Source organism: Malaya genurostris, chromosome 2, assembly GCF_030247185.1.
Source record: "Malaya genurostris strain Urasoe2022 chromosome 2, Malgen_1.1, whole genome shotgun sequence".
NCBI classification, from domain to species: domain Eukaryota; kingdom Metazoa; phylum Arthropoda; class Insecta; order Diptera; family Culicidae; genus Malaya; species Malaya genurostris.
In genome coordinates, this window is record NC_080571.1 from 118,676,107 (window position 1) to 118,702,779 (window position 26,673).

At 36.8% G+C, this 26,673-nt stretch overlaps 1 protein-coding gene across 5 annotated transcripts in view; it reads left to right on the plus strand.

The window, feature by feature from the left end:
• LOC131431618 (serine proteinase stubble) overlaps positions 1 to 26,673 on the plus strand; it is a 409,964-nt gene that overhangs the window by 10,514 nt on the left and 372,777 nt on the right. For all 5 annotated transcript variants that reach the window (XR_009229703.1, XM_058597443.1, XM_058597444.1 and 2 more), the window contains exon 2: positions 11,291 to 11,837. The gene's annotated coding sequence lies outside the window, so the exon portion shown is untranslated. The remainder of the gene's footprint in view (positions 1 to 11,290; positions 11,838 to 26,673) is intronic.

Sequence of the window (26,673 nt, forward strand, 5' to 3'; positions counted from 1 at the left end):
GCTTATGACTGAAGCTTAACAACGGTAGGGGAAGATGTTCGGTTGCCGGCACCCCACCGTAACTTAACTTTTGACAGAAAGCAGATAGCGTCATTCCGACAAATGTCATGTGTGTCAAATTTCAATTGCGTGAAAATCAACACAAAAGTTTTTATGACTTTTTTATACTATCATAAATTGAAAAGCATCAATCGAAAAGGTGAATGGATTGAAAATTTATGAGGTGCAATCGATCTATTTCGTGATTTAATACCGGATGCTATCAAAATTATCGTAACCAAAGATTTGTTTTGTCATTTTCAAAATGTCTACCAATTTCGGTTACCGGCACTCCATTTTTTTCGACAAATCGTAAAAAAATCTTAGTGATATGCAGGCTGCTGTCGAGATAAAGCAAGCCAAAGTTTTGGTCAAACATCTAGCTGCGTAGAAGACCGGCCAAATCAACACCAAAGGCGCCACCATCCAAATCATCGATCAAGAGAGCCAAGGTGAAGTCGCCATCAGAAAATGAAGACTTTTGTCCAAAACGTTTCCAAAAAGAAAAATAAATTGTTTTTTCTTTGAATAACTGCAGTCTTTACTTATATTTTCCCATTTTTAGTGAAATTTTTAGGGTGCCGGTAACTGAACACCTTTTTTGAAATGGCCAAAATTTACCACTTTACTAAATTGATAATAAATTTTTCTTCAAACGATTGAATCAACTTGGTTCAGTTGTTAGCTAGGAAGTTTTGCTTTTCATTGATGTATATATGTCCGCATAATGTGCACTGTTAGTCAGAAGATATAAGCTTAAAAGAAAAGGGTGTCGGTAACCGAACACTCTCCCTTATAAATAAACCTAGTTGTATTGGATATTCTTTTTTCAATTTCCTAAAAGAGTTTGGCCCGTTCTGTTTTTTTTTCGCTAATGACCTAAGAAACAAAGTTCCTTTAATTCCTTGATAGCTCATGATAACTCGGGGTGTTTGTTTGTTTATTTGTTCAAACAATTCATCTGACAAATAATAGTCTGAATGAAGGGAAAAAGGTACAAACGGTCAATTTATAAAAAAGGAACACTTGATAATTTTTGTGCAAACTAATGCGATGGTTACCCAAATTCGAATAGATGCTCAACTTTGGAAAATGCTCGGATACATGCTGTTATAAGTTCATGGTGTCCGAATGTAGTACGATGGGACCTGTGTTGAAATAGACTAGTCTAGCGTAGAGGTCGCTGAGAAGCACGGAAGTCGAAAAGAGATAAGATCTTTGGAGAGTCAATATCGCCGTTGATTACTTTAGCCACAAGTAACATTTGCTGTATCTTTCTACGTCGCTCTAGTGTTTCCAGTCCAATCAGGTGACAATGGTCAGGATACGGTGGGAGATCCAGTGGGTTCCGCCAAGGGAGGTCCCGCAAAGCAAATCAAATTAATCTTTTTTGTACACGTTCTATCCGTAAATTCCAAACCAGTTGGTAAGGACTCCAAATTAAACACGCATTTTCAACTAGTGGACGCACCAATGAACAATACAACGCTTTCAGACAATACGGATCCTTGAAGACCCGACTAATTTTTGCAATAAATCCGAGTTGCTGCGTTGCTTTGAAAATTAAAGTTGAACGGTGTAGATTAAAGGTGAGTTTAGCATCCAACAAAACGCCGAGATCATTGACAAATTCGACTCTATCAAGCGTTTGTCCATCAGTTTGATAGTCGAATACTATTGGATTTATTTTACGATGAAAAGTTATAACTTGACATTTCACGGTACTGATAATTAAAAAGTTCCGTCGACACCAGCCTACGAAAATATATAGGAGCTCCTGAAGATGGACACAATTTTCAACAGCATGGACTGCCAGATACAGCTTCAAGTCATCAGCGTAAACCAATCTGCATCCGACGCCAAGTAGTAAAGCAGCATCGTTGAAGAACAGCCTAAACAGTGGTGGACTAAGATTACTGCCCTGAGGAACACCCGATTTATTCGTGAACGGAGAAGAAATACAAGAGCCAAGCTGCACACGTAGTACTCTGTCGCATAGATAAAAGTTCAACCATTTTACAAACGTTCTCGAACAATTTTGCTATTATTATTCCATGAAATATTCGATTAAATTCAACTTTTAGATCGGTGCAGATTGCATCAACTTGTGACTTTTCTTCGATCCGAGTAATACATGTCGTATTCACTGATAGTCCACGCATAAAACCATGCTGGTCGGTAGATATGTATGTCTTCGTTTGAGATAATCGCCCTTATTATGAATAACGTCGTATCGTTTTTTCGCTCGTATTTCATTTGTATTCCCCATAACGCTAGCAAAATCAAAGGTAGCTATGATTCGATCGAACCACATTCGATTGAAAAATCAATACGTCGTTATTCAGAATAAGGGCGAATATGGAAGCGCTTACTACTAACTCAAATAGTTTCGACGCTGCTGTCAAACTAGTTATACCACGATAGCTTCGAACATTCAGGCGATCGCCACTTTTAAAAACTGGAAACATAAAAGACTGTTTCCAGATTGTTGGAAATATACCATGCCTAAACAACTTAGTAAAAATTGCACATAAAGGATCGGTCAGGACGTGAACGCAACGGCTATAAACTATTGCTGGAATACCGTCAGGTCCCACAGAGTATGACTTTTTTAGTCTTTTTGCGGCGGTAACGATCATATCAGGAGTAATTGTAAATGTAATTATATCCACTAAACTGTTAGGAACATCCAGGGTACGAAACAATCGTCTGATTCATCTATCCGGCAAATTTCCTCGTAAACGACGTAAGCTTTGGAAGTCTCCAATTCGCGATCACGTGTAGTGTTCACAGTGATCATATTGATTTGGATAGAGACGTGATCCTTTGTATGAATGAAACGGATGCTGGGTGAGTATTTTCTAAGGCAGTTCAAATCAACGTATTTTCCAGTATCCACATTTCTGTTTATTTTGTTTGACATGAATAACCTGCATTCTTTCGGCTTTATTGTGTAAATACTCTTAACACAGTATTTTGAAAATGAACGCGAGAAGTACTAGGTTCATAGCAATCATTTCTAACGATCATAAAATATTGTTTGTTTTCCCCATCTGGCCAATTCATTTGAGTAACCTCTTTTCGTTTAGCTCATTCGAACACTGTTTTTTAGGATTGAATTTGTATTTTTTCGTGTAGGCATATCTGTTGTGCAGCAGTATTCTTTCGCCCATTTGTGATTCATTTATTACACTTAGGCATTTCTTCGTTATCAAACCCGGCGCAGTAGCCAGAAAGCCCAGATTGCTGAGTGCGTGGAGGTGAAAAAAAAAGTTACGAAATGGATTTTCGATCCGGCAGTCGATAACAATAGAAGCCGCCAAAATTTGGGAAATTGCTCAATTATCGGCTCACAGTGTTCAATTTTCCTCGCACCTATTAAATTGTTCTGGTGTTTTGCGAACCATGTGATGTACCTACCAGCAGCCAGTCTTTGGCTTACTGGTCAATTTCGCAATGGCCAACGTTTCGTAACAGTTGAGTGCAGCGCACTCAGATTCAGGCAGTTTCGCGAGACGGTCGGGGAACACGATAAACTTTTTTTTGCATCCCGAAAGCATTACCGGGAATATGGCCCGATTTTTGCCGACTGACGCGGCACGAGGTGTTTCGAAAATGTAGGTTATAAAAATTCAAATTAATGACAGGCTCCGTAGCGCTGCATTACTGATAGAATGGCGGTGCGTCGCTTATGTGAGCCACTCAATAATTTGGAATCAAGCTGATTTTCACATAAACTTACAAAGTATGCCACCATTAATAAGTGCTTCGTGACGTAGACTTCGGTACAGTTTTCGATTGAAAATTTTGGCTTGCTTTGACTATTTTCGAACGTATTTACCAACAGTACACTCGTTAATGAGTCATGACAAAATGGTGATGGATTATGAACATGTATTTGGAGATGATTTAAAATAGTATGGACAAGTTAAAAACAAGCATTTTTCCTGGTCGGTCTGATATACCGTTCGATATTTACGAATAATTTAGTGCAATTATTACAGTATTACAGTATTAATGGCATACAATTGGGTTTGCAGAGTAAATACTTAAATTGAGTAGTTGCGTTAGAGAAAAAACTTCATTTGGAGATACTCTGAAACAATGTATCGTGGGAAAACGAATCAGAATTTACTCAGATGAATTATTATGCATTGAAATTTTGATTCTCGGAATAATATTGGTCATTTATTATTTCTTTGTTAGCACAATAATTTAAATTAGACCAGAATATTTCTCTCTCTCTCTCTCTCTCTCTCTGTGTGTGTGTGTGTGTGTTTGTGTATGTCTTTGCACTCACTTCTTTACTCGGAGATGGCTAAACCGATTTTCACCAACTTAGATTCAAATGAAAGGTCTTGTGGTCTAATACAAAATTCCTGAATATTATTTGGATCCGACTTTCGGTTCCGGAATTATGGGGTAAAATGTGCAAGAAATTGTGAAAATAAGTGCACTAACGTTTCTCAGAGATGGCTGAACCGATTTTCTCAAACTTAGATTCAAATGAAAGGTCCTGTAAAAAATTCCTGAATATTTTTTGGATCCGACTTCCGGTTCGGGAGTTATGAGGTATGTGCAAAAAAAAAGAAAATATGTGTTCTAACTTTTCTCATAGATGGCGCGACCGATTTTCACAAACTTAGATTCAAATGAAAGGTCCTGTGGTCCCATACGTAATTCCTGAATTTCATGCGGATCCGGATGCGGATTCATTTCTAAATCGACCTCAAATCTTTTCCAATTGATAGTTTTTATCAGTAGACGGTCAAACAAACCGATTTCGGTTATTCTTTTAAGAATCGCAGAAAATTATTTTGAAGAATACCACAGTATTATATATGGATAGTATGATTGATATGAGAAAGGCATCATTACACCACTAGGTGGATTAAAACAGGTTTTTTTGTTAGTATTAAAATTACCAGTGTTAATGAACTGAGATCTATTACCAGGGGGCTCCTTGTTGTGCTTTTTGGTGTGGGGGAGTGTGGTGGGCAATTAAAAAAAAACTTTCACATCACGAGTTGAATAATCATTACCCACTGAACATAGTCAGATAGACACTTTACGAAGGGGCAAAAAGAAGCCAAATAGGTGGATCCAGGGTACATCACTTTTAATAATAAGCAGTTCTGCCAAACGTTCCACGGGAGTGTTGAAGAATCTCCTTTCAATATCTACATCATATGAATAAGTCGCAGTAAACGCCATCGCAATGGAAATTAGTCCCAATAGGTGGGGTGAAGAACCTTTTATCCACGTATTGTTAATAGTAACAAGTTAGCATTTCCACTCGTTCTGCCCATTTCTTTTGGGTACCCTGATGGTCTCTCTCTCGATATCTTGTAAAACTATGTTTCAATAATAATACAATATTATAAATACAGTTAATAACAAGAATTTATCATATTGATATGACTTTTTTATAATAGATATTTTTATTCAGGCCTATTTGCGTACAAGCTTTACGTGGCCGATTGAACTGAGTTTTTAGCTAATTTTGTTTGTATTGGATCTCGTTGTCACCTTTTTTCTAGGGGGAAAGGAGCTTCCATTTCCCTCCAGCGAGGATTGAGGGGCAGTTTGTTCGTGGTTCGTCTCGTCATCCATTGCCGCATCGGTGGTATTGTTGATTTCGTTGCTAGTTGCAGTAGATGCGCCTTGTTGTACATTGTTTGCAGTTGCTGGTTGGTTGGATGGTAAGCTGTTAACTGCAGCTGGTGTACTTTGTTCTATAGGGGATACGTTGGATGGTTTCGTTGAAGGGGATACTTCGTAAAACATAGTTTTACGAATATAAGGATCGATGACGCTTGAGGGAAGATCATGCACACGACTTTCTATAGCACTATTTTCCATATATACTGGAATGTTGTACTTAATGTTTTCGTGCGCCACATAGTGCACATTATTATTTTCTTTTGCGAATTGAATTGCATCCAACTCTTTATAAAACTGGATGTAAACAACATTCTTTGTCTTATTGCATTGAAGTAAATGCACACGTTTAATGTCAAGATGCATTTGCTCCTTAAGCACTGCCTGAAGTCAACAACAATTGTATTCTTTCGTGTCGACGGTAGCTTTTGTTCGTTTGGTTCACTCATTTTCGAAGTCGTTCTATTGATCACTACACAATACTGTATTTGGTTTCTTTCGTCCCGAACGTAAGCGGTTTTGTTTTATCGACTGACTTGGATGAGATGTGAAAGCGAACTGAATGATATGACTTGTTTATAGCAAAAACGGTTTGAAATCTATAATGATGAATGATGAATGAATCATCATTATTTTGGCAACTATGATGTTGTTATGTTATATGTTGTGAAGTATCATACTAAAACAATATGATACTCTATTTTTCTCTGAATTTCATATAAAACCTCAAACTTACTGCTAGACTAGGTTCAAGGGTACGGTACATTTCGAACACCGTACCCGAACGAACAAAGTACGTACATTAGTTAGAGTCAGAAGCGCCTCTCCCAACTAAAACGCCCCTCTTTTTTTTTTTTTGATATTTAGGTCTTTTCTTAACAAAAGTTTTTTAACTAACAATATCTTTTTGTGGGATCTTTCTGCTATTTCCAGTTGTCGTCTAAATAAGTCTAAAATGTCGTTGCAGTTGTCGTCTAAATAAGCATTTTACGCGCACAAAACGTCAAAGAGTCGGTTGCTATGTTGTAACTTTTTTTTTATCAGTGCTCATAAAGCAGTTCATGCTTCAAACAAACAAAGAAACAAAGTCATGTTTCCGACAGGAAAAAGGGGGACAAAGCTGGATTTTCTTGATATCTCTTTTGGACAAAATTTGGAATTTCGTTTTGAAACACCCTCGAACTTTACTTCAATTTACTTTATATTCATTGTAGTCGTTTTTTTAAATTGTTTATATTTCTACAGAATGGTATGCAAAAAATTAACTTTGTAACTTTGAACAATTTTTGTAAAAAATGGCAAGAATAATTTTCTAACCTTCAATTATTGACGGAATATCAGTTTTCCAAATATTCATAAAGATTTGTTAATGTAAATGATATTATCGTGAGATTTTAAAAAGTACCCCGCTTTGCCCCGTACATGGGGAAAAGCGGGGAAATTTATTTTTGTAGTACTTTTCTATACACCGGGGCCGTCTTAGGTTCTGGCGAAACAGTGATAGAGGAAAGATAAAACAAATCAAATAATAATCAAAGTGAAGGATGAGATTAAGATGATCGGAGCAAAGCCGTGAATTTCAGTGTTACCGTTTGTTTTTTTTATTTGGCAAGAAACAAGGTTTATAGCCCTTCACAGAAAGAAATAATGAAATTTACACGACATGTAAATCAATGGTAACATGGAATAGTCATGGGTTGAATCGAAAGTTTAATTGAAAACCATCATCGATGCAAAACTAAATTGGATTGCATTGAGATTTTAATGAACAGAGCTGTATCTTTCAATTAACGCTTAGTTTTGCGATTAAATTATATTGAAACGTACAGAATTGCAAAGCAACTTTATGTTTAATTATCTGCTTCAATCATATGCATAACACTAGATGTAAATTCACAGAATTCACACACCGAAATTGTAAATTCGCATTGAGTAAAAACGAAAATGATGATTTGAATTAAAAGAAAATTAAAAGAATGTGGTTTATTGTTCATTCCATAACTCATACATACATATGGGGCATTCCACGCAAAATCAGCCACCCAAAATTATTTTTTTCATCTAACTATCTTGTTTCGGTAAAGAACGCGAAAATATTCGACACGTATTTTTTTATTTCGATATGGTACTTGGAATTTACGAGATATGATTTTTTGAAGTTTCGCGTTTACAAAAAAGAGCCTTTTTTCAACAGCCTGTATTGTAAAATCTAATAAAGATACAAAAATTCGTCCAAGACATGAAATGTGCGTCTTTTCCTTAGCTTTCAAATAAGTGATTCCATAAAACAACCTTCAAAGTAAATTTGATGAAAAAAGTTTAAAGAAAATCAACCTTGGGCCTAATTTGTTTTCTTTTTTTAGTTGAAAAAAGAAGCCTTAGGGACTTAACTCAATCTTGGCGAAGTTTCAGAGTTCAGAGATACAGTTGCCAAATTTTCGAAATATGGATGTGGACGAAATGTGGTTTCAACAGACTGGTGCACTTGTCACACTGCGGCCAAAACAATCGACTTATTGAAAGAACATTTCAACGACAACATCATTTCGAGTAATGGACCGGTGAAGTGGCCTCCGCGCTCGTGTGATTTGAAGCCACTCGATTATTTTTTGTGGGGATACGTGAAGTCATTGGTTTATGTGGATAATCCAGTAACGATTGGAAACCAATGTTCAACACGTCATTGCGGAAATACGCAAATGCTTGAAAAAGTGGCCGAAAATTGGACTTCCTGAATGACCTTTTTAAAAAATAGTCTTGGCGGTCAGTGCCCGAAATCATATTTAAATTTTAAAAGCCAAAAAATTATCGACCAAATAAAAATTTTTTGGCCATTTCATAATTTGGCAAGTGTTTTGTTTAAATTTGAAATCAGCAGGCTCTTGAAAAAACACCCTTTACAAATGTATGAGTTCGGGTTAGAACAACAATTAAGAGTGTGGTAAAAGTGAAGAACTATCTCGAGTGTGGTATTCGGTGCTTATTTGGGAAGACTGTACCTGATTTGAACCTTTCGAATAACATGGACTCATGCCAATGCGTTAGCAAAAACGTACTTGAAATCCTACTTGTCTAAAAGTATAGTTGGGCTTCTTAGTTTCATACCCATTTACGAATAAATCAGATCTACAAACCAGTAATATGGGTTCCACTCTGTTCGCACCGTAGGCCAATAATTATGAGCTATTTGAAAGCTATTATGAAAATGAAAACAAAACAATCTTTCATAATTAAAAATTACGCCATGTCCAAAGTACCTTCCATATTTTTAGAAAAGTTGCATTTTCGCCATAAGAATTTTGATATTGCGTAAGGTGACTGATTGTCAACAACAATGTTACAGAGCTCGATATTCGGAGTTGGTGCAAGAAAGTGTAAGCGAATTTTGAAGAAAAAGGGCTCTCTGAAGTACTTGCGAGCGCCGACGGTGTACTGAATGAGTCTTTCTTCTATCTTGACCCAGCTATCGATAAAGTGATTTCTAGACGTGAAAATAAATAAATGTATATACTACCTTGATCAAAAAGTTCCTGGTATTTATTCAGAGAATTCAAAATACAAGATCATTCATCAAAATCGACATTCAGTACTCCCCATCGACTGCAACACACTTATGCCAGCGCTTAATCCAATCCTCAAAACATTTTTTATATTCAGTTTTCCATAATCTCATATCGGGTACTGAAACGCGTTCCACGGAACGGTTTCTTGAGTCGACCGAATAGGAAAAAGTCGCAGGGAGCTAAATCAGGTGATTTCGGTGGGCGCTGAATAGTTTCGTTTTGTTTTTTGTTTCGGATAACGATGGCATTGTGCAACGGTGCACGAGTTGTTTTCCCAAAAATCTGGTATTTTTCGGCTAACTGCTTCACGACTCATAACGCTAAAACCATACTCCTTGTTGACGGTCTGGACTTGTGGAAGGAATCCTCTCATCATCATTCAAAGACTCACGGCCACTTCTGAAAGGTTCATGTCACTGAAAAACGACAGTTTTCTTCAGAGTATCATTGCCGAAACACTCTTCTAATATTTGCAATGTCGTCGCACCATTGAAACCGTTTTTTAACGCAAAATTTAATGCAAACTCGTTGTTGCAAATTCAATTCCATTTTGAAAATTGCGCAAATTCGAGGACACGTACAATCGCAGATGTACTCAATTCAGCGTAACTTTTACAAATGGCCAGGTATCATGCTGATAATTTGATAGAATATCAATAACAGATGTGGCAACTTGAAAAAAATCTAACCGGGTGACTGAGAGCACCATACGGTGGTGATTCTGGGAACTTTTTGATCAAGGTAGTAAGTTCTCGACCAGGTCCTGCAAAAAGTAATATAACAGTTATGTTTACTTGTGTGGCTAATGGATTCCACCTGTGGATGTTTTGCCACATGAAATAAATTTCAATTTTTAACATCACCAGAAACGCTACATAGAACAGGAAAAAAGACGTTTTAAACGTCGGAGTCCAGCTGTTTCTACTCCACGTCGTACGTTGCAATATCATATAGCAATAACTGTTTGTATTTGAGTAGACAGATTACAAAATTGCGCTTTGAGCAAACTAATTTTAAATTTGAATTAGAGATGACATTGTTATGTTGATAGCTAGAAGAGCTTTACAATCTAGCTATAGGTTAATTTCAAGGTAACTTATTTAGCTTATTTTAAGTACAAAGAGTATTCCAAAAAGTGGCCGAAAATATTGTTGATCCATATTTACTGTGGCCAAAGTACTATTGGGGTGGCGGAAATAAACAAAAAAAAAACATGATATTTGGAATCGACAATTACAAACACAGATCAGATGTCAGTAACAGATTTTTCGGTTTTATGTTAGCAGTGGAGCTGTACAACAATAGAAATGTAGGCAGAGCTCTTCCAATGAAAAACAAGTACAGAACATCTCAAGAATTCGATAGTCCCACGACAAAAAGGCCTAACTGCAAATGAGAGCCTCTCTTTGTTTACTTTTTCTTTTGATTATTACGGAGCCATTATTGCAAATTCTCTAAAGTTTCCAATATAAATCAAAAGATTGTAGTTTTACTTTGAAAGTTTTGCGAAGAGTAAAGCGTCAAATATAAAATCAGTTCGGTAAATCGTGAAAGAAAAAGTAAACAAAGAAAAACTGTCATTTGCAGTTAGGCCCTTTTGTCGTGGGACGGTCGAATTGATGGTTTACTGTTAATCAAACATTTAAAAAATGTACACAATTCCCAAGGGCAGCTGATTTTGTTTTGTCACTAGAACAGTTGACATAAACCTAAACGAACCGATCATTTTGTCATCCCGCTCAATGTCGGTTCTTTGAAGCGTGTCGACTGCTAAGTCAATAGCAACGTCCAGTTTCGATGTAGTGTTGGCATGTGTCGCTTATGTTGTTTTTTGTATGCACAATCTAACGGACTTCTCAGTATCCCACACCTGAAGAATGTCGATATTCTGCGTTCAGTTTGTTAATAGATTAAACTAAAAGAAATATGATTCCACTTATCGATAATTTAACGGAACATATTGAACTTTTAAATCTTAAAAAATTCCTAGTTCTAGTACTCATTCTTACTATTGTTTTTCTTTCCAGAGCTTGCAAATTTCGTTGAGTGGTTCGGGATTAGCCGATATATGTAGATTTTTATGTCCTTCTCGCTGCAGCCAGTCTTCCGGATTTGATGTGTGCTGAAGTGAACGATAACTGAATGACTCATTGACAGGTTGGAGCTAAGAAAGTGAAACCCGCAGAAAACTTCAAGCACAGCTCTGTTGGACCAAACCGAAAGAAGAGGAAATCGTAAGGCAATTGTAAACATAGTTGAACCGTTGGCTGAACTAGTGCTTCTCTGCGTGTGATCGACAACGTTATTCTGGAGAATAATGAAATTGACCTAGAAGTGGAGTTTGCGTAAATCGAGTGTGAATTTGATTCGGTCGAAACGTGCTTGTATAGTGGACTTTCGTCACCTACGGAGTCATTGAAATTTCCCAGAGGTGAGAAGCACAAAAGAAGAAAAACTCAGCATCTTCGCACAGCATAGATCCTACGTAAAGAACGGTTTCCTGTGAATCGATATAGTGTTTTATGTAGAATTGATCGATCCGAAGAGGAGCTAAACAACGGACAACTAATTAAGGTAATATCTGTTGTTGCCTTTTATTTTTACTGTTTTATTCACCTTGGCGTTGGATCGCTGACTCCGAGTGAGCCAGACCGAATATCGGTGGTTTTATTGCTTTTTGGCGGTCGACGTTTATTGACTTTTTAAGAACGAAGCTGGATCCGTACATAAGCGTGGTGATGCAACGCACGTTTATTCGTGTTGTAAAACGTAGGTTAAAATTCAGGTTCCCGGTTTTACTTTCATCTAATTGGAGTTCGTTGTACTGAACATTTTTAGTCGGAGGTCAATCTCTCCAATGGGAAAGGGCGGATTTCCCTAAATTTCTCATCGAAAAAACAAACCGTCTATTTTTTTATTGTTTTTCCTTTAACGTTTTGGCATTGCATGGCCTAGGGGCAATGGAACCGTACGGACTGCGGGCGTCTAACTCAATGAAATCCGTTGTTTCGTTTGTGTGTTGGTGGTGGCGCGATTGTGATCGCACGTTTATCTATAAACCTGTAAAATTTCACCCATTACTATCATCTAGAAGGAAGATTTTGTTCGAGAAAATTGCAGATAATGAAGTGGATGCTGTTTTTACAACTCAATTAAATCCGTTTGTCTGGCTGATTGATCGCGGGTATTGTACTTTTGGTGTGCTAATAAACACCATCCGAAGGATGTAGTGAATGAACGACGTGATTAGAATGGGCAGTGATATAACGCTTACTGCTGTTCTACATTGTAAAGAAAAAAAAACAAGAGATGTATAGCTTGATCGTGATGTTCTGGGGGTTAGTTCCTATCATTCTATAGAACAGATTTTATGACGTGGAAGTTGTATAAAACCAAGCAACGATGATAATTTATTACATTTAAGAAATATAGGCAATCCTAAACAGCATCTTCATTTTTAATAATAATAATTAAAAGTACGATCATAATATTGATATCATCTGTCACGTTTTTCTGCAATCGGATGCTCCTAATAAACGTTAATTATGTTTATCATTGTTACGCTTCGGTTTTTACTCATCAATGCATTAGTAGTTCATGTTGAACTGCTAATGTCACCCAGCGGTTCCACGTAAACCGTTGAGCAGACGTAAAGTTAATGCTTCTTTGCACCGAAATGTCGAACGATGATAGGACTATTGCAACAATAGTAATTTCATTAGTAGACTTTCAATCAACGAATTATGATGAAATAGGATACAATATCTTTGCTTCGGTTCTAAGAAGCAATACAGCAGAAAAATTTGTTTGAAAATTGTACATTCCTGCTGTTATGAGATGACTACTGGAGCAAAGGTGAATGGGGGTACCGTTATCCTATATATAGTCATGTGCTCTTTGCTCAAACCGTTTACCTAGCCTTATCCCAAAATGACTACGAGCCTTAATTATTGTTGAACAGTTGAACTCATTGAACAGTTTGAAGTTGAGTAGAAAAGGTGTTAGATGACTTTTCAGAATCTATCTTTACAGTTAGAATGATTTTTTAAAAATAAAATCCTCTAGATTATAAATATTATTTATGAATGTATAAAGATCTAGATTATATACGATAAGCTCTACCAATGCTAAGCACAAATATTACTGTGCTTAGCATTGGTAGAGCTTCAATATTTTTTGTATAAGTATTCTTTGTTTTACTTTGAAGGTTTGAATTGAATTCTTGTATTTTCTTTAACCATACGATTCAAAGTATTCCATTTTAGTCTTTTCATGGCAACGGTTAACTGTTATGCCGTAACGTTAATATTTTAATTCAAGAGCATCTCCAACAGCATGGTAGCTTAGGAGTTTGATCGGTCGTGTTGAGGAATTGGTATCAGAGGCATATCCATCAAAATATTACGGCGAATAATTTTGCATGCTTTTTATTCCAATCGTCGTAGCTCGGAAACTGCTACTTCAACACAAATGGGGTCGAAGAAAGGTCGTAGGAAACCAACAGGAAATCTTGAAAAAGTGAAATATACATTGTATAACTAACTAAGTGAAATATACATTGTATAGCTTAATCCACCTAGCAGCGAGATGATATCTTTTTTTATCAATCCGCATGTGTTTTTTGTATGAATATTCTTCGGTCTTTTAGTTCTCATGATATTATTTTAATGACCGTCGTTTTAAGCGTCAATTTGAGATTTCAATCACTCATTACCCAGTAGTGTCGAAACTTGCAAATCGGATTGAATTTGAATCTAAACGTGTGACAATCGAATGAACATTCCATGAGATGTCGAAGTGAATTCCACTTTAGTGTTTTTCGTAATTATTTACGGTACTTCCAGAGCCGGTATTCAGGAACCAGCATAATCCAAACCGATTCGTATGGCCATAATTTAATATGACGAATAAATTGCAATAGTTTTGAATCCAACTTTAAAGCTTTTTGGGATTGTTATCTTCTATATCGGTTTGCTTTTTAGATTTCATTTGAATCTTAAATCGGTTCAGCCATCTACGAGAGAAATGAGTTACACGATTTTAAGTTCGTTTCACATATCATCCTGTAGTTTCATGAACCTTGCTTGGGAGCATTCGATTTTTCATATGAATCTGAGTTTTTAGAAAATGGTTGAGTCATCTCCGAAAATAAAACTGCAGGAATAGGGGAAAAAGTCGCTTACACAAAATTGTCGATATCTCTGTTGAAAATGGACGGATTTTAACAATCTATGGCTTGTTGGATAGGTACTACTGTGCGGAATCTAAGTCTGGAAACATATTTTGTTTTCAATGTCAAATGTGACAGATACTGTCGAAGACAAAAAAAAAATTTACATGAAAATTCGTATAACTCAAAAAGTAGACATCCGATCTCAAAACCATTCAATAGCGTTCTGGGTGACGGTGAGACCTTTCAATTGCGACTAGTTTGATTTGATGAAATATATATATATATATATATATATATATATATATATATATATATATATATATATATATATATATATATATATATATATATATATATATATATATATATATATATATATATATATATATATATATATATATATATATATATATATATCAGGCGCGTAGCCAGAGAAAATTTTCGGGGGGGGGGGTTTTAGAACATGGTGATAAATCAACACATGTACAATTTATATCACAATGTTTCCCATGGGTTATAATTTTTTGTTTCGGGGGGGGGGGTTTGAACCCCTAAAACCCCCCCCCTGTATACGCGCCTGATATATATATATAAAAGGAAATACATTTACCAAGGATCTTGTAACTATTTGCATTTAAATTTTTTTCGTAATATTTTCAATTTAAACTTGCTATTGAAGTCAACATTCGGCGTTGATACGGTTTGTGTTCTTTTAAAAATGAAGGGTATACATAAAATAAAGAACAATTTATGAGTATTTGCGGAATTTCAAGTTCTCGCCAACACCCGATAGCCAATCAAGCACTAGGATATGATTTTAGATCTCAAGAGTAATAAATTTGTTCATATAATTTACTGAGTTGTTATGGAATTATGTCGCTACATACAAACAATTGGACTAAGATCTTCTTCGTTAGAGATATGCTGTCTTTTCACCTGAATAAATATCCTTGCGATAATGTCTTAGTTTTAATAAATATCTGTGCCTTTCAAAAAATGTCAATTTCACAACATTCGATACATATTTTCTCAAATTCCTCCCTCCCCTCTCCACCTTAAAATATACCTTATAGCAATCTATGAGCAGTAAGGATTACTTGTTCCAGGTTAGGTGGTAATCTATTGAGTTGTTTCGGGGTTATGTTCGATCATATAAACAATTTTTCCTTTGCACTACTTCCCGTCTCCCTTCGTTGACACCCGTACTTCATTCAATCTTTCTCCTCCCCTAGAATACCCTTATGGTTATCTGAAATGAAAATAATATCTGCACACAGCAAGAAGTATCGTGTTTTTGGAAAAAATCTACAAACTTCACATTAAACTCCCTTTTTCAAAGGTATAAACTGCTACATACTGATGAGTCGAAGACGAAACGTAAAACCAATTTGAAAATGGGTTTATGCACCTAGCATAAATTTGGGGGTAAAAAAGTAAATTTTTTCCCTTGAAATTAGCCTTATTAGAGTTTTACAAAAAGTATATATGGTCTTCAAAAAGTATCGATTCTCGTCAAATTATAAATTTTTATAATGTAACCTTTGAATGACACTTGCTACGCTCTCTTCCCTCTAAAACTGTCTAAAGTGTCGAGTTTGTTGGCTATCCCTTGTGTGATTCCGGAGTTATGCCGTTGCAAACATACAAACCCACGTTGTAAAATACCTCGTGATCACGTTTTTCTATGTGTTAGTGAGGTTGTCATTTTATTTTGGAATAACAGAGATACGTGAAGAAGAAAAACATAAACAAATGACGTTCCGGGAGTTGCTTTTATGAAAATATTTAGAGTTGATTCTGTTTGCGAAAATATTGACAGTGAAATGCGGTGTTTTGTTCCGGTATGTTTCAATCGTTTTCATCACCTGCATTTGAAATGCCACCCACAGCACAATCACTCCATTATCCGTAATAACTGTAATAGACACCACAGTGCGATCCGCCAAATCCTTCCTCCAACGAAATGAACAGAATCGGATGTGTGTAAAATTTTCTATATTTCGACGTTACCTTGCAACCCTTGAAGAAAAAATGTCCAGATTTTCAATTAGTGCCAAAGATTCGCCAGGCTGCGCGACAACTGGAATAACTTAGGCTGTGAACCATTTCGCGATTAATTTTAACTTTTGGTTAAAATCTGACACTCGAGTGGTTAATTTAATGTTGTCAAAAATAACCCTGCTCGAGAGCATGGTTATTTTTGATAGATCGATAGTTATTTTTCAACACTGAAAAAAATCTCGCAATGAAAATTCTAATACTAATTCTTTAGTTGAAATTATTTCCAGTGGAAAATAAACCCAAATAACTTTCCGTCCGTCAAATTTTGAAATGGGCCACAGTTCTAGTCAAATTTAACTACTCGACACCAAATAACCACTCAAGTGTCAGATTTTAACCAAAAGTTAAAATTAACCGTGAAATGGTTCACAGCCTTAGAAGTGAAATCCCGATCTGAAATGGTCGTTTGTTTATGTTTACATGCTTGAATCCCGGCGCGCCATACTTAATTTCGTGAGAAAATTACCAACACAACCAAAACTGTCTTATCACGCCACCAGTGTATTTTACGTCGTGATACAAACCTGCATTTTACTTTATATAGAAATATTTTTGGTTTCCAAATAGTAGTGAAGAGAATCTGAAGTGTACTAACTTCGATTTATCATATTTTAGACACTCGTTCTAGTCAAACTTAAGAGATTTTGATTTAAATGAAGAAAGAATGAGCATTGAAATTTGATTGAATTTATCTACAGATGATATTTTAGTTTCGTCTTGTCGTAGGGAAGCGAGTGACATAGGCGTTAATACTCGATTATTTGTTGAATTGAAAGACGAAAAGGCTTCGTCCATCTTCGTTTGTTTTGAACGCGATGATTTACGAATGATACAGTAAACAAACGAAGATTAGGCTGTTGGTTGGAATGGATTCTTTTTGTTGTAAATATGAGACAATTATCGGCTCCGCTCCAGAGTGGTTCTGAAGTGGTACGTGGCCAAAAGCTAATGAATTCTTCGAATTGCCGGAATTTTGACCGATCGAAAAGTGCTGGGTAACTGCAAAGTAGCGATTTCAACGAAGCGGCGAGCAATCCAGGATATCGAGATATGTTGTCTTCCCAGTTTGATAAACAAAGAAACTTTTTTTCTGGGGAAAATTTGGTAATTACGCATAGCTATTCAATGCGATGCACTGTTTTCGCATCGCATTCACTCTTACAGGTTTGCTTTGATCAAATGTAACTAGCTCACACGTGCGTCCAGACGCTTCGCGTGACGCTTTAGTGCTGGTTAGGTGAACTTATTATGCAAAGTGTCGATGAGAAAATGCGAAGAAAAAGTAATCGAAGAAATACTCTCAAAGTTACTAAGGTCCTTGTTTCTACTGTCCACATATTTAATGACAAGTCAGTCTTTTCTGTTCATATCTATTATTTTCATTTAATACGTTTATGGTCATAACAGTGATAGTCAGTAAAGGTTATTTTTCCGGTATTATAGAATTCCTGATTCATTCTTGATAGCCTATTGTAAATGTGGAGGGTATCGTATCTTTCCAGGTAATGGTGTTACCAATAGATCAAACTAATATTCGAAATGCGTTTTTAACGATCCACGTGCGGCTTCTCGCCTAATTTAAACCTTCCCGCGTACCACTTTCTCCATCATTTATTCCCACCGACACAGCAATAATGCTATGCAATTGATATTTATTATGCACATCGATGCCATTAAACAGCACTATTTATATTGAATGCGTCGACTTGCTTCGTGCACAAGGCCGATGGTAGTCTGGTGGCTGCTGGCAACTGTCTTTGCCCCCAACGAGCACTTGAGGCTAAGCAGTCGGTCCGTCAACCGACATTTGTCCCTGTTGCTATTCTTCACAGGAAAACAAAAAATCGTGCCGCCTTACACGAGTGCAGTGCAGGTATCGATACGTGTGTGGTACAATTTTGTGAAGACTGCACTCGAAGAGCTAATTTTCAGTTTATTTGTTTTTCCTTTTACGTTGGAGAAGGAGCTCTCTATGGCCGTTTCGTTGATCCGTCGGACGCGCCGGGTGCTGGCGGAATGCTTACAGTGCGGTATTCTTCCCGAGGCCCGAAGAGGTGAGTAGCGTGGAGTGTGTGCTTTCTGCTCTTCCGAGTATCACTTCGAATATCAACAGGCTGACCGGCTCAGTTGGGCTCAGGGTTGAAAGCCTGTACGCGCCTAGACTGCGGAGGAGCGTCACGCTCGTTCGGCGAGGGAGGAAGTTAGTCTGCGTGCGTTCGGCACTGATTTCCGTAATTTGTTTCCTCATCCACGAATCGATTTTAATGATCGGATGTTTTCTTTTGGAGCGCAATTTTCGAAAAAAAAACTTTGGAAAAGACTGGCGACCGGTAACAAATTGCGGCTCGATGCCGAGATATTCCAAGCATTAATCGTTACAATTTATGGAGAAATGCTGGGAAAACTGATTTACTGTACAGCGAAAATAGTTCAATTGCAGAGGTCAGCCCAATTTGTTTCGCTGGTGGATGAACCGATTTCTGGACACGAGGTTTTATAATTCCCTGTAAATAGGCTGAGGCTAGCAAAGAACGTGTCTGTGGACTTCGCTGAGAATGTAACTCCTATTAGGTTTGACCTGATAATTTCTCAACCTCATATTTATAATTATCAGAGCACACGTGTGCCCAGGAACATGTAAACTAATTTTCGGACTGTTCCAACGGACTTATGGGTAATGCTATGAAATTTGCTTCGATGATACACTGTGATTTCTCTTTAATGATGTGTGTATCGATCAAATAACATAGATTGGTTTGCTAAACAATGTGGTTAGATTTAATAATATTGTTTATCTGATCAAATCTGAATCGTAACGAAAGATGAACAACAAAAAGGAAAATCTGTTTTTTTTTCTTTTCTTCAGAACGTTGTTATGCAATTTCATTGCCCAGTAAAATGCGAACCATATGGTTGGGCAAGCAACTTGGCAGTAATTTCGCTCCTGGTATGGTAGTTGATTTTATTGCTTTTCAAATGGCTCACAATATCCTTTATGTGCGCAGTGCAAATAACCTCCCTACCAGTTGACTTCTAGTTCTGCCATTGGTACGAACAGAGTAAAAAAAATATACTTCATTGAAATGTTAGTGGCACAGCAAACGCACAGGTAGACGAATTGGATGCAGAATCATTCAGCGAGAAGGGCGAGAAGTCTATTCCTGATGCTAAATGGTTTATTGTTACACCATTTCTGTTTGCTGCTGGCTGAACTTGAACCGTAGTCCAACCGCAATGTTGGTCCCACTTGTTTATGATGGTGGTCAAAATTTTAAAAATGACTTCTATTGCCATAAAATAAGTTTTTTTTCAATAGTCAATTTAAATTAGTGTAGCTTTTATGTTAAATAACTATTAAATTTTCATATCAATTGATCTAATATTAGTTCATAATGATTGTTAGAAATTTGTATTTTGAATAATTTTTGAATTTTGGGCTCAAAAAACTTGAAAAACTTTCAACGTTTTTGTGCATCAATGTAGAAGACCCAAACTTAAGTTGGTGTAATGTAAGTACCTTTCGGTACCTCCGGAACCGGAATCCGGATACCAGTATATTCGACGTGAGATCATATAAACTATTGAAATCTATTAACTAGTTTTTTTTGCGAAATTAGCTCATCTTTGCAACTTATACCTATTGTTAAAGCAAATTCTCAAATTTGCAGTTTCTTCAATCATCATTCTGGGATTTTGGAACCGCAAGACAGATTCAAAAAACTAGGAGACAATAGGACCTTTTTTGAGCCTAAGTTTGCTGAAAATGGCTCAGCCATCTCTGATAAAATTAAGTGCATATTTCTGTTACACACACACACACACACACACACACACACACACACATATGGTCATTTAGCGAAACAGGCGAACTGATTCGAATAATACATGACACTCGGTTGAAAATGCCACTATTAAATTTTATTTGCATCCGACTTTCGGTCCCGGAGTTACTGGTGATAAATAAAAAAAAAGTTTCAATGTCGTGTTTATATACATTAAAAAGAATAAAACTACGTATTGTTTATTGTTTCTCTTTTATATAATTTTGATCTGGTTAAATTTTTGATTTTCATTCGCTTTCTATATTGTTGCCAACACACAAAAAGTAAAACTATCCAACAGATAGAGAGAGTTTCGTTCAATACGCTAAAACTAAATAAACCGCATCCAACCAAAAATTGAGTCAATACGACTCAACCGTTGAGTAAATACCACTTACTAGTGAGTAAAGATAGCTCACTTTTCAGTATATTTTATAGACAGAATATACTTAAAATTAGAGAGTTTTACGGTTTCGTGTACATGGTGTTGTAAAATCGAATAAATTCCGTTGAACTAGCCATTTATATTGTGTACGATTTGCTAGTTGATGCCCAAAACCTATGATTTCAGTTATTTCGATTCTCATTTCTCGGTTCCGGAAGTAATGCGAAAAGTGGTGAAAACCTCTTCTCAATCCACCTAGTGGTGTTATAATGCCTTTCTCTTGTCATTCAAACAGTTTCAGCAAAGTATCAGCAACAATCCATTTGAACTTGATCATTGGTTACTTTCTGAAAAAAGTGTGGATAGAAAGAAAAAAAAGCCGGAACGAAAAACGAGGAAAAAATTGTGTTTTGTCGGTTGCGTCTCTTATACCAATATACTTATGGAACCAAAAGAGACAGCCACTATATATACACACTTGACTCACCACCCAATAGTAGCATTGAAAGGTGCCTAAGTTTGTTCAAGTCGGTTCAGCCATCTCTATTATCTTTCTATAGAGGAAGGCAAAACCTCGAAACAAAACCTCTCTTCCTAATTTTCTCAAAGACCTCAAATGCGATTTTCACAAACTTAGGTTCTAATAAAAAATCTTACGATTCTATCGATAGCAATTGATTTTCATCCGGATTCGACTTTCTGTTCCGGAGTTACAGAGTGAAGTGTGGTTTTCAATCCGTCTTTCAGAGCAACGAAGACAAAAGAGAAAAATTCTACTAAATTTGGCTCATACTTGTTTCAATTTGTAGATTATTTTAGTAGCTATCCAAACATTGATTCGGCTTCACTGGTTTCCAGTTCCCGGTTCTGAATGTACCGAGTTCTCAAAAACCTGAAAATGGAGAACTCACTTGATTTATCAAAGATATGCAGACTAAAATGTGAATAAAACTCCAAACCGTCAGATTTAAATTTTTTTTCAGGAATTCAGACCCAAAATCTAGGCCTGGAATCAGAACTTATGTTCAAAACACACGAAATCTTATGTATTTCTGTCAGGAGTTCTGGTCTATAACCCAGGTCCAAGATGCAGGCCTAATATTCGGATCCTGATTTTCGCTCAAGAAGCCAGGTCCATGTTCTGAAACTAGGTTCATAATTCAAGTCCAGAATTCAGGTGAAAAGTCAAGGTTAAGGATCTAGTTTCAGGTTCAAAAACTCTGTCAGGTGTTGATCCGGGGTCGGAATTCTGGTCCAGAACCAAAGTCCAAGTCTAGGTTGAAAATTAAATTCCAGAATTCAGATGCAGAATTCAGATTCACTTACAAAATCTCTGTCAATAATTTTGGTCTAGAATCTTAGTCCAATTTCAGAATTCAGGATTCAGATCCAGACTAAGAATTCCGGTCCAGAATCGAAGTGCCGATTTGAGGTTCAGAATTCAGATTCTGCACTCAGATGAAAAATTCATGTTCAGAGGTTAGGTCAAGTTATTCAATTCAGGTTCAGGTTCGGAGTTCCACTTATAGTACGGAATCATGGTCTGGAATTCAGATCTTGGCTTAGAATCCATGTACATTCTCCAGGTCCAGATTCAGAATCCAAATAAAGAATTCTGTATCAGCTTCAGAATACAAAATCGGGATCCAAGGTCAGAAAGGAGGTCCCGAACTCAGATCCAGAAACCAGGTCCTTAATCATACTTCAAAATTTTGGCCCAGAATCCAAGCCCAGAGTTATGTTTCTGAATCCAGCTTCAGGTTTAGAATCAAGCTCCAGATTCATGATTCTGATGTATTGCTAGTATTTCTGTCAAATATTTTGAGTCAAAACCTTGTTTGGAATCTTGAATCCGGTTCAGAATCCTGCTCCAGATTTAGACCCGAAACCTTCATCGAGAGTTCAAGCCAAGATCGGGTACAGGTCTAGAATCCAAATCCATGCTCAGTATTAAAAAGTAGATTTCTACTTCAGGCTCAGAATCTCTGTCAGAATTCTGGTTCTAAAACCATGTCCAGATTCAGTGTTCAGATCCAGAAACCTTGTTGGATATCCAACTCCATGGTCCTGGTTTAGAAACCTGGTATAGGTTTAGAATCTCTGTCAAAAATTTAGTTTCAAGTTTAGAATTAAGGAATCCTAGAGAACTCAGGTCCAGAATCCAATTCAGGCTCACAGTACAAGTGCAATATAGGTTCAAAGTTTAGTTTCGGAAAATCTGTCAGAAGTTTAGAAAACAGAATTCTGACTCAAAATCCTGGTCCAGAATCTAGGTTAAGGTATCTGTCAGGAGTTCAGATTCACGATCTATCTCCAGGTCTAGAATCCAGATCCATGTTCCGAATATAAGTACTGAATTCTGCTCCAAGCTCGGAATCCATATTCGGATTAGGAATCTCTTTCAAGAATCTAGGGTCAGATTCAGTATTCTGATCCAGAAACCTTGTTCGATGGTTCAATATTCTAATCCAGTGTTCAAGACTAGAATTCAGATCTAGATATCGCTTAGTTATTACTGGGTGGGAGGACTTGGGAGTTTTTCTAACAATCATAGTACCAAATACTAACAAATGTAATAAACACAGTCATGCGCATCTTTATCACCAAAACTTATTGTTTGTCGTAATTTCCCCTGTGGAAAGTCGTCGCTTGAGAGTCGCAAATAAATCTTGCCTGTTTGATTTAACATGTTTTCGTTTTTTCTCTCACACAAGAAGTAAAACCAGAACTAGAAATGACTCGAAAAGTTACCTCTTAAAAAAATCATAGTGTTGCCCACATACGCCACAAGAAAATACGCCTAATGCAGAACTTTTCTTCATTACCCAACTCAAAGGTGGTCTGAAATTATGACTGATAAAATGAAAATAATGAAATCCAAAAACTGGCGTCATAAGCTTTCAGAGACAGTTATAAATCCGTCCACAACCTTCTCCAATCCGGGGAAATCACTCTGCCAACTGAACTACTGTAGATGTTATGATACACAACGCAGTAGAATTCCGGCTAGAAAAGAACTTGGTATTTGATCTGACTGTGCACGCTCGGTTAAGTTCACATTTTAGTTGATCCCCTAAGATCGAATTCCGCATCTTAAAATCTTCATTCCTCTACCAGTCTAACTCACTTTATTTCTCCGTTTGAGCAATGATATGTGAGGTTTTGTTGCTGTTTGCTTTTTGCTTGAACGAAAGGGTCTTGAATTAACAATTAATTTCTACCCCGTTGGGATTGGAAGCAAATTATTTTTTGTATCATTTCTATCTTTTATATATTTAAATCTCGAATTAACTGCAAAAATGTTGATTGTTGTAGAATTTTAATAACTTTTTCCTACTTGGTGGGTAGTAGAACGAATAATATATTTAAAATGGGCATTCAACCAAAAAAGTTTGGGAACCACTGCTCTAGATGGAAATTATACTGAAGAATAAAAAAGTTTTCACAGTAAAAAATCGACTTTTTCTTTGTTAGTCTTCTCATTTTATGGAGTACATCGTTATAATACAGGAAAAAAAGCAGCGGACAAAGATGACTACCTCTAGGAATTAGAAAAATAGCAAAGAACTCTGGAGATAGATTGCACTTTATTTCAACCGAAATTTGATCAAATTCAACGAAGAATACTGGAACCGAATATCAACATGTCCAAATTGATGATTATAATAGCGTTCAATCTTGTTCGAGCGAATAACTTCAGCTTGAGCTTAATGAGCACCTTAAGCCCAAGCTGAAGCTGTTCGCTCGAACAATATTGAACGCTATTACAATCATCAATTTGGACATGCTGATATTCGGTTCCAGTATTCTTCGGTGGCTATCGGTGATGAAGCCAATGACAAACAAAGTATTCGTAAGGAGTGTATCGATAAGTAGTTAGCTACATTCAAACAGTTATTACTCTGAAATGGCTTAATTTTTTGCAGCGTGTTTTGCGGTGACACGTTTGCTTACATGTCAATAACAGTTTCGCAATCGATTGGTTTCGATACGGTTTATCGTTTGAATGATGAGTCGAATTGATCCGGAAACGCGAGAGAAAATTCTGCACACTTGGTGTTCAGAAAGTGGTGTCACGTACAACGAAATTGCAAAACGGGTGAAAGTGCACCACACCAGTGTTAAAAATATTATCGAGAAGTTCGGTAAGACCCTTTCCATGAAGGATTTGCCCCGATCCGGTAGGAAAACGGGTCCCAGCCAGCCCGGCTGGGAATTGAAAGTGGTTGAGTACATCATGAAAAACCCATCGACGTCGACGCGGGATTTGGCCAAGCAGTTCAACACCAGCATCGGGATGATTCAACGGATCAAAGTTTGGAACTCCCTGAAAACGTACAAGAAACAGAAGGTGCCGAAAAAGTCCCTGGTACAGCAAGTCCAGGCCAAAACAAGCGCGCGAAAACTGTATAACCGGATTCTACAGAATAAAGACGGATGCATCCTGATCGACGACGAAACCTATGCCAAGGAAGACTTTCGAGCGCTGTCTGGACCGCAATATTATACGAAATCGGTTTACCAGGACCTGGACGACGCTGACACCACGGTGGCGATGGAAAAGTTTGGGCAGAAGGTGTTGGTCTGGCAAGCAATTTGTACTTGTGGTTTGCGGTCGTCGATTTTCTTCACGAAGGGCACAATTAACACCAAGGTGTACGAGGAAGAATGTTTGAAGAAGAGAATGCTGCCACTGTACAGAAAGCATAAGGCTCCTCATCTCTTCTGGCCGAATTTGGCTTCAGCCCACTACACCAACTCCGTTCTACAGTGGTTGTCAAAACATAATGTACAATTCGTGGAAAAGGACATCAACCCACCGAACTGCCCGGATCTTCGGCCAATTGAAAGGTATTGGGCAATTGTCAAGCGGCACTTTTGGAAGGAAGGTACAGTGTCCCAAAACATGCAGGAGTTAAAAAAAAACTGGACAGTTGCCACCAGGAAAGTCACAAAAGTAACTGTGCAGAATTTAATGAAGAATGTCATGTCCAAAGTGCGAGCGTTTCACAGAAACTAGGATTTTCTTTAATATAATCAGTGAAATGCATGAAAATGTAATTTTTCTACAATATATCGAAAACTGTTTTTTCGCTTTTTTATTCAATAATCAATGTTGCAAACTACTTTTCGATACACTCCTTATTACATTCCTTTTGTGAAATTTGTTCTTCTGTTTCAGCACGTCTCGTAGCCCAAGTAGCAAATGTAACTTATAGAAATTTCAAGAGGTTCTACAATTGTTTTTTATGTTAGATATGTTCAAAAAGATTTTTAAATATATTAAAATCGGTTGTGACACTTATTACTGTTAAGTTTTACAATTTAAGGTACATCTGAAACAATTGTGCAGCAAATCACAAACTTGCCCACGTTGCACTAGCTGTTATAGAAGCTCAGCAAAAATTTTCACATCGTCATGTAAAAACGAAGTAACTAAAACAATTGTTCAACTTATCAAAAATTTCCAAATGGCTGTCATAATTGTATCGGACTCAATATATGCCGAAATGGCTGTATATATCTTGTGAAGAAAAAAATAGTGAAATTATGCTCTTCGCAAGGCAAAAACTGATAAGCCGAATTGAAAACCTCGCAGTAAAAACTATTTTGCTACCGAGTCCACATTGTCTTGACTGTCTCATGAAATTTTAGGTCAGTGTGTGCAGATTTCTTCATTTTTAGAAACACAATTCGAAACTTGCAAATAAATTGTACCAGATTTATCTGCTTGAAATGAACGCAAAACTTGCCGACATGAGAATATTATCATAAAAGTTCCAGAAATACAGCATTACATATGCAATCAAAACAAAAAACAATGAGATAATTTGTAACCGGTTTTTATCTCGCGAAAAAAACATGAACAGACCTGACATCACTTTTTAAAGATATTGAACGAAAAGTTAAGTTCATCATAGTTACTCTCCTAGTTATATATTACCGCTTGAGCAACTTGTTTTTGCAACT